Source organism: Nicotiana tabacum, chromosome 3 (genome assembly GCF_000715075.1).
Source record: "Nicotiana tabacum cultivar K326 chromosome 3, ASM71507v2, whole genome shotgun sequence".
Classification (NCBI taxonomy): Eukaryota; Viridiplantae; Streptophyta; class Magnoliopsida; order Solanales; family Solanaceae; genus Nicotiana; species Nicotiana tabacum.
The window spans coordinates 191,783,934-191,793,760 of NC_134082.1; positions in this window are offsets into that span (position 1 = coordinate 191,783,934).

A 9,827-nucleotide genomic window follows, 5' to 3' on the forward strand; every position below is an offset into this window, starting at 1 on the left:
TTTTAATCTAGCTATATTTGTTTATTTTGAATATTAGTTGTTGAATTTTTATTTTATTTATAATTTCGAAATTAAGAGTGAAATTCCTTTTTCATCAATATTTGTATTAATCAAGCAATTAGCATGTCATGTCTTCTTAAAATAATAAAAGCTAGTAATAAATTAGGATTTTCTTTCTTTATTTTAGAGACTCATTTTTATAGAAAAATGTAGTCGTTTTAAGATTTGTCCAAATAAATGAGATGAGCCTCGCTTAATGAAATGTATAGATTGTGGGGCCCTCAATAAATGTACATTTAATCGCTTAGAATTAGGGAGGAGCCGTTTTAGCAAATTTCACGGCCCTACCCAAAATAATGATACGCTAGACTCTTTAGGCGCGATTTAATTAATTTTACCTTCTTAAACTCGGATGCGCATTTCATGCGACCCAAATCTAAATCCTAAAACATTGAATAAAAATGTGTTCCGGATTGCGGGTGCATTTCATGTGACGTAATCCAAAGACATGTTTTAAACGATGTTCACAATTTTTTTTAAAATAATAATAATAATAATAAAGTGGTAAAGAGTTAAAATTGGCACATCGGTTCATAATTGTATTAAAATCAGATAAATAAGCCAAATATGACAATTGAGCGACCGTGCTAGAACCACGGAACTCGGGAATGCCTAACACCTTCTCCCGGGTTAACAGAATTCCTTATCCGGATTTCTGGTTCGCGGACTGTAATATGGAGTCATTCTTTTCCTCGATTCGGGATTAAACTGGTGACTTGGGACACCCTAAATCTCCCAAGTGGCGACTCTGAAATAAATAAACAAATCCCGTTTCGACTGTCCTTTAATTGGAAAAAACTCCTTCGCCCTTCGCGGGGTCGGAAAAAGGAGGTGTGACAGCTCTGGCGACTCCGCTGGGGACTAGCCCAGAACCAGTGGTTCAGGGTTAGAAATTCGAGCTCATATAAATTGTTATATTTGGTTTTATCTGATTTTTACATGTTTGAGCCTAATGTGCTAAATGCTGCTTTTACCGCTTTGATATTACGTGAACTGTGTATAAACTGTGCCGAAACCCATCTCCTCTCTGAGTCTTCTAAATCATGAAGAAGGGTGTACTTCGTACGACTTCTTTTCTGTATAGTGTCAAATCCCAATTTAGAACGAGGTTCGGACAAGTTGCTAAGCCGGTGAAGCTTCTGTATTCCCGGTACGCTACCCCCCCCTCGCGGCTCGAGCTGTCCGCTCGGGTAAGCCAGGTCTAGAACAAACACCCAGGTTCTGAACCTAGTATAACAAAACCACATGTCAGATCCCTAGTAGGAACGTTTGTTTGCATCACGTGCATCTGACTTTGGAGGCTCAACACAGGGGTTGGGTCTGTCTAGGACAGGTGCACCAAAAATGAAAATGACCATCCTGATGCATCTTACTTGTTACTACTTGCACATTAATTTGATTCGGACTTGTGTGTTGACTGACTTGTGAATATCAGGAATAATATTTTGAAATTGAAAAAAAAGAAATAGCGGTTAGGGAATTGATTGTTTATTTTGAAAAGAAAACAAATGCCCAAATACTGTCAAAACTCTGCCGAAATTTTGAGAAAATGAAAAAAATGTCTTATTAGTTTGTTTTATTAAAAGCTAAGAAAAGAAAAAAAAGAGTCGTTGTTCTGTTGTGTTTTTCAAAAAAAAAATAGAAAAAATATATAGTTTGTCTTGCCATGAAAATGAAAATGAAAAGAGTCTTATTTTCAAAATGGTTTTTTTTATTATTTATTTGCTTATGAAAATGCAAAAAATAAAATAAATAAAAAAAAGTCTTTCATTATTTGTCGCAAATATATATATAAATCTGAAAAGTTTTTTTTATTTCCAAAAAATATATATATCTTTATTTGTTGCAAAGAGTATTTGTCTTGCCAAGAAAATTCAAAGTAAAATTCCAAAAAAGATATGTCTTGCAAAAAATAATATAAATATCTTTATTTTCCATTGTTGATAAAACAAAAATAATAAAAATGTTTTTTTTTAAAAAAAAAAACCGAAAATATTTTGATACTTCTTTCAAAATTGAAAAGAAAATTCAAAATTCAAAAAAATATTTTTTAGAAGCATTTCTTTTATCAAAAGTAAAATTCCAAAAATATTTTTTTTTCTTTAGAATAAGAAAAAAAAACAAATGGAAATTCAAAAAAAAAAAACTTCCTTTTACTTTTGAAATTCTAAAAGTTCAAATCAAAAGAAAAGGAATTTTTACAAGTCTTTCTTTCAAAAAGAAATCAATCAAAATATATATATATATATATATATATATATATATATATATATATATATATATATATATATATATATATATATATATATACTTCCTTTCTTCTTTTGAAGCAGTTCTTTCACAGTTCCAATTAAAAAAAATAATATATTAGTTCATTTACTTATTCGCGAGGCCCGAACTACGCGGGTTTGATTCTCACCGGATGTGAGATACGTAGGCAACCCTCATCGGGTCCAACCCCCTTTTTTGCTAAAATAGTCAAAAACCAAAAAAATAAATAAAAAACGTGTCAAAATTTTTATTTTTGTCATAAATAAGTCTAGTGGTGTCCAACCTTCCCTTTTGCTAAAATAGCCAAAAAAAAAAAACATGTCAAAATTTTAATTTTGTCATAGAGAAGTCGGGTGACGCTGTTTTATGAAGACATAGCCGAATGTTCCCGAAAGGGACGCCGGGAGGCTGACTTTGCATAAACAGCCACCTTTGGGTCATTTTTAAGATTTTGACCAGTTGACCCACACAGCCTTAAAAATCTTCGTCCCCGAGGCGTTGAAAGGCCGTGTTTGCAATATTGACTTTTCTAATTCGAAAAATGATAAAAAGAGTCATAAATAAGTCGGGTGATGCTGTTTTGTCAAAAATAGCCGAATCTTCCCGAGAGGGACGCCGGAAGGCTGACTTTGCATAAACAGCCACTTTTTTTGGGTCCTGTTTAGGATTTTGGTCTAGTTGACCCACACAGCCCTATAAATCTTCGTCCCCGGGGCGCTGAAGGGCCGTGTTTGCAACATCAGGTTTTTAGTATAATTTGAAAAGAAAAAAAAAAGAGTCAGCGGTCAGGTGAATACCGTTTGGATTTTTTTTAGTCAAAATAACCCGAGCCAACTTCGGCCGCGTCTTGAACCGTTCTTGCCGAAATAACCTTAGAGTATCTGTCAGTTGTTGAAAGGTTATTTTCGTAAAAGAATGGACAAGTGTGTAAAGTGTCATAAAATAATCCTCTCCGGCCTCAAATTCATGTGAAAGTTGGAAGGGGCCACATTTGCAAAAATAACCGTTTGGTTGCATTTGTCAAACGGGGAAAGAAATTGGCCATTTGTAAATCTTTTAATTAGAATATGTGGGTTGTTTGATTTTCCAGCTTGTAGGTCATCTTCAAACCTTTGAAACTCAGTTTGTTTTAACATGAAAATTGAAAAAAAAATGTTTAGCATTGTTTATCTTTTATTGGGTCCGAACTACGCTCGGTCTGATTCATGCGGGGTCATGATACGTAGGCAATCTCCATAAGATTCGACCACCACCAAAATAAAAAAAATATAAAAAAATATAATAATAAATAAATAAAAGAGAGTGTGGAAGATTTTCAGGGGGCACAATTGTCTAACTGCTTAGGTACATTGTATCTCTGATACATGATTGTCTGTCCAATGCCCTAACACTAACGTGATGGCTTCCCTTTGATGTGTCCATATATAGAAAGTGGTTGGTTGTGGTAACTCCTCCCTGCAAAGCAAAATCAAAGGACAATGGCTCAGAACCGCAGAACCGAGTGGATCGGTACTGATGACCGACAACAATTGGTCGAACAGAACAACAGGTTGGTAGAAGAAGTGAAAATGCTGAGACAACATGTGGCAAACATGTATCAGGCATGGATAACGGGAAAAGCACCACCCCCTCCACCGCCAAGCCTCTTGAACTCGGTCATTTCCCAAGCACCCAACACCATAATGGAAGATTTTCCATACTCTCCATCCCAACCCATTTATGGCAGCTTTCCCAGCTATCCGAGTAGCTCCATCACTCTTCAATGTTTCTCCGCTCCCCAACACCACTTCTTTCCCCGTGACCTCAAAAGCCATACCTCACTTCCCAGGTACCCGACTCCACGAAATGCTTACCCACCCATACAAGCCTACCAAAAGCCATCTGGATCAGGTTTCCGGCCCTGTCAACATGCAAGAATGAAGAGGTTGCTGAAACGAGAAAAGGCTCTCACCCCTATCGGGGTATCTTATGCCAGTCTGTTTGAAAGGCTAAGGCATGCTGGCTCGATTGAACCACTCCCCGCATGTACTCCAAATCCACTTGCAAGGAGCTTTGATCTGGCAGCGCGATGCGCCTACCACTCCAATGTCATAGGGCACAACATTGAGAGTTGTCATAGTTGGAGAAGGGAAGTAGAGAAAATGATCCGAGAAGGGCGGGTTGTGATTAATAACAGTGACATGGAGCACTCGAACGCCCTCGAGAACTTGCCGACGGAGGTTGATGAGATTGAAGCTGGTAATGGTCTCGGCAGTATTGATGCAAAGCTCAGTGGCTAAAATGCCAATTTTGATAAAGTGGGAGGACGTTTTGTTCCTTGGTCAACAAGAGAGAAGCTTGTGGTGGCTCATTTTGTTGTCATTTCTGTTGTTCGGATTATTAGGGTTATAAGTCGGATGTTGTCTTGTCCAGTTTGTTTTAGGATTTTGTTCTGGATTGTTTTGTTTGTTTTGTTATTTAAACCATTTCACCGGTAGTCTAATACAAAATCCGGTCTTTTATTATTTCCAGTCATCTTTTTGTTTAGTCCTTTTATCATTTTTGTTCAATGCCGATTCTAGGGACATGACATGCGCACCCAGTTTGGGCCTAGTCTTAAAAGTTAATCATAAAACCCTGAGAAGGTGATCAAAGCATTTAAAGGAAATAAGAACGGTTTGAGATTATTTGGAGCCCGAGTCATGTGGAACTGGGGCAAACACAAAGAAAACCGTTAAATAAAGATTCGCCTAAATTGGCATGAGGGTCGTTCATAATAAAAGAGAATGAGAGTGTCGCCCAACGGTGCTTTAGAAGTGACAAATGAACAAACATATGTTTAACATAATTGTCAAGCCCAGCACCGTCGGAAGAGACTATAAATCTATTGTTTGTTGTGTTGTTTGCATTTGGCATGTTTTGAAGACTGGAATGACGAAGGCATTTTGTTCTGCTACCTAAACACTTTATCCTTCGTTACCCCTTTTTGAGCCTTACTTATTTTTCTTTCATACCCCTCGTTCGGAATCAGTAAAAACGACTAGAAAATGTGAGCATGGCATGAAAAAAAGAAGAAAAGAAAACAACAAAACGAAAAAGAAAAGAAAAGAAAAATGGTAACAAAAAAAAAAAGTCAAATGAAAAAAGAGGAATTGGGAACTACGTTTGACCTGATTCCTCAAAGAGGATACGTAGGCGCTTCACGGCTCGGTCATAGTTTTGAAAAAATATAAATCAATCAAGTAAAATATCCCCAAGCAAGAAACTGGGGCAAAAGTTGCGTTTGTGGTAAAGAAATCTAGTTCCGAAAGTTGTAACTAATAACCCAGAATTAATGCATTTTTGAGCCTTTAATACCCTTTTTTTCTAGCCCTATCCAAAACCCACATTACGGTCCAAAGAAAGACCTTCTGACCAGTCTTCAAAAGATGCCAAGTCAGACAAATGAGAGTCTTACCGGCGAACATAACATTCTGTTCCACAACAGAAAGGACTCTAATCTCCAGCAGAGAGAGTCATACCGGCAACACTCCAAATCCCCAGCTGGAAAGTGATACAAATGAGAGAGTCATATCGGTGAAAACCTTCACAGGCACCATAAGGCGATGAAAGCTGAGAGAAGAACAAAAAATGAGAGAGACTTGATAGTGAAAACCCTTTGGGCACTACAAGTCGAATAAGATTAAGAATCCAATGGGGAATCGCCAATTGAAGATCTTGAAAGATGATTGACGGTAGGGGATAGGCCACATACGCATGTCATGGCCATTAGAGTCGGTATCTGCGTTTGATAGGTTTTTATTTATAGTTTCTTTTGTAAAAGAGTCATCATTTCCTTTGTCTTTTGTTTTGTATCTTTTATCTTTCTCCTTTCATAAAAAATTTTCCCCAATAGAGTCTGTCCGGTCAGAACAAGTATGAAATGACTTCAAAATATGTCATCAGCTTCCCAATTATACAAAATGAGATCTGACTAGTGCATCCAAATGGTGTAGTCAGCGAGGAACAAGCGCGAGGCCAGTGTCAAGAAAATATCCCCAGCAAAAGGGAATTGACAAAAGAATTGACGAGTGTCAAAAGGGATATCCTTGCCAAAACCAAAGTTATAAACCTCAAGGCCAAAGACAGTGGGCAAATCAAGGAGAGCAATGAGCATGATTTGGGAAATTAATACTAGGACTAAAAGGTCAGGGAAATGCCAGCTTCCGAGTTATGTCACAAAAGAAGACGGATATCCCCAGCAGGAAGGGATTATCCCCAGCACATAATATCATCCCCAACAAGCTGTGGAACGCAGAGCAAGGAAGGAGAAAGGGAAAAGTCATCCCAGTAGGGGTATCACAACCAACCACCATGTTTTAAACTAACAAATTTTGTTTGATTTGAAACAGGTAAAGGAAATGGCATTGATGCCAGAAATGCATGCCGCAAGGGATATTATCAAACTGGGGCAGAAAATTTTCCTTCCGCTTAGAAAATTTTCTGGAAGTCAGGTACCCATGCGGGAAAGAATAAAGATAACGCCAGTCTCAAGGGAAGTGGTCTTAGAACCAGTGTTTCCCCCAACATAATAAGTTCTATGGAGGAAGTTGTTCCCCAGCAAAGGGATGAAACTTGAGCTCAGTGAAGCACTAGTTCTGAAAGAATCAGAATCCCCCAACAGTGTTAGCCTCGACAGCGTTATCCCCAGCTGATAACATTTTACCCCCCCAACAGGTAAGTAAATAATTCCCCAACAGTGTTATCCCCAGCAAGTATTCGAGGTAAGACATTTTCAAGTCTTAAGGATATTTTGGGTTCATCCGCCCTCGAATAGGATATTTTGGGTTCATCCGCCCTCGAATAGGATATTTTGGGTTCATCCGCCCTCGAATAGGATATTGTGGGTTCATCCGCCCTCGAATAGGATATTTTGGGTTCATCCGCCCTCGAATAGGATATTTTGGGTTCATCCGCCCTCGAATAGGATATTTTGGGTTCATCCGCCCTCGAATAGGATATTTTGGGTTCATCCGCCCTCGAATAGGATATTTTGGGTTCATCCGCCCTCGAATAGGATATTTTGGGTTCATCCGCCCTCGAACAGGATATTTTGGGTTCATCCGCCCTCGAACAGGATATTTTGGGTTCATCCGCCCTCGAACAGGATATTTTGGGTTCATCCGCCCTCGAACAGGATATTTTGGGTTCATCCGCCCTCGAACAGGATATTTTGGGTTCATCCGCCCTCGAACAGGATATTTTGGGTTCATCCGCCCTCGAATAGGATATTTTGGGTTCATCCGCCCTCGAATAGGATATTTTGGGTTCATCCGCCCTCGAATAGGATATTTTGGGTTCATCCGCCCTCGAATAGGATTTTATTTTCAAAGTTGTTGTTGAAGCCAGGCGCCCACCTGAATAACGAAAGGAATACTTTTCTTGTCTGTCCATTGCATATTTTAGGCGCCCACCTGTATAACAAGGGAATACATTCCACGCCTTTGCCAATAGGAGACGCACTTCCTAAGTCTAGTTCTGCCAATAGGAGACGCACTACCTAAGTTAGTTTCACCCATAGGAGACGCATTTCCTCCTAAGTTTAGTTTTACCCATAGGAGACGCATTTCCTCCTAAGTTTAGTTTACCCATAGGAGACGCATTTACTCCTAAGTTTAGTTTACCCATAGGAGACGCATTTCCTCCTAAGTTTAGTTTACCCATAGGAGACGCATTTCCTCCTAAGTTTAGTTTACCCATAGGAGACGCATTTCCTCCTAAATTTACTTTTACCCATAGGAGACGCATTTCCTCCTAAGTTTAGTTTACCCATAGGAGACGCATTTCCTCCTAAGTTTAGTTTAACCCATAGGAGACGCATTTCCTCCTAAGTTTAGTTTTACCCACAGGAGACGCATTTCCTCCTAAGTTTAGTTTACCCATAGGAGACGCATTTCCTCCTAAGTTTAGTTTACCCATAGGAGACGTATTTCCTCCTAAATTTACTTTTACCCATAGGAGACGCATTTCCTCCTAAGTTTAGTTTACCCATAGGAGACGTATTTCCTCCTAAGTTAGCATTGAAGTTGGGAGCCCGCCCATATAATAGAGGCATACATTTCTGTCCTTTTACTTTCAGTTCTAGGTCGCCCACCAGTAAAATGCGGGAATACATTTCAGTTCTAGGTCGCCCACCAGTAGAATGCAGGAATACATTTCAGTTCTAGGTCGCCCACCAGTAAAATGCGGGAATACATTTCAGTTCTAGGTCGCCCACCAGTAGAATGCGGGAATACATTTCAGTTCTAGGTCGCCCACCAGTAAAATGCGGGAATACATTTCAGTTCTAGGTCGCCCACCAGTAAAATGCGGGAATACATTTCAGTTCTAGGTCGCCCACCAGTAGAATGCGGGAATACATTTCAGTTCTAGGTCGCCCACCAGTAAAATGCGGGAATACATTTCAGTTCTAGGTCGCCCACCAGTAGAATGCGGGAATACATTTCAGTTCTAGGTCGCCCACCAGTAAAATGCGGGAATACATTTCAGTTCTAGGTCGCCCACCAGTATAATGCGGGAATACTTTCTGTTCTAGGTCGCCCACCAGTAAAATGCGGGAATACATTTCAGTTCTAGGTCGCCCACCAGTAAAATGCGGGAATACTTTCTGTTCTAGGTCGCCCACCAGTAAAATGCGGGAATACTTTATGTTCTAGGTCGCCCACCAGTAAAATGCGGGAATACATTTCAGTTCTAGGTCGCCCACCAGTAAAATGCGGGAATACTTTTAAGTTCTAGGTCGCCCACCAGTATAATGCGGGAATACTTTCTGTTCTAGGTCGCCCACCAGTAAAATGCGGGAATACATTTCAGTTCTAGGTCGCCCACCAGTAAAATGCGGGAATACTTTCTGTTCTAGGTCGCCCACCAGTAAAATGCGGGAATACTTTATGTTCTAGGTCGCCCACCAGTAAAATGCGGGAATACATTTCAGTTCTAGGTCGCCCACCAGTAAAATGCGGGAATACATTTCTGTTCTAGGTCGCCCACCAGTAAAATGCGGGAATACATTTCAGTTCTAGGTCGCCCACCAGTAAAATGCGGGAATACTTTCTGTTCTAGGTCGCCCACCAGTAAAATGCGGGAATACATTTCAGTTCTAGGTCGCCCACCAGTAGAATGCGGGAATACTTTTAAGTTCTAGGTCGCCCACCAGTATAATGCGGGAATACATTTCAGTTCTAGGTCGCCCACCAGTAAAATGCGGGAATACTTTCTGTTCTAGGTCGCCCACCAGTAAAATGCGGGAATACATTTCAGTTCTAGGTCGCCCACCAGTAAAATATGGGAATACATTTCAGTTCTAGGTCGCCCACCAGTAAAATGCGGGAATACATTCATGTTCTAGGTCGCCCACCAGTAAAATGCGGGAATACATTCAGCTCTAGGTCGCCCACCAGTATAATGCGGGCATACATTTCATAATTTTGCATTGAAGCAACTTTTTAGTCTTGTATTACAGATTTTTGGAATCAGTA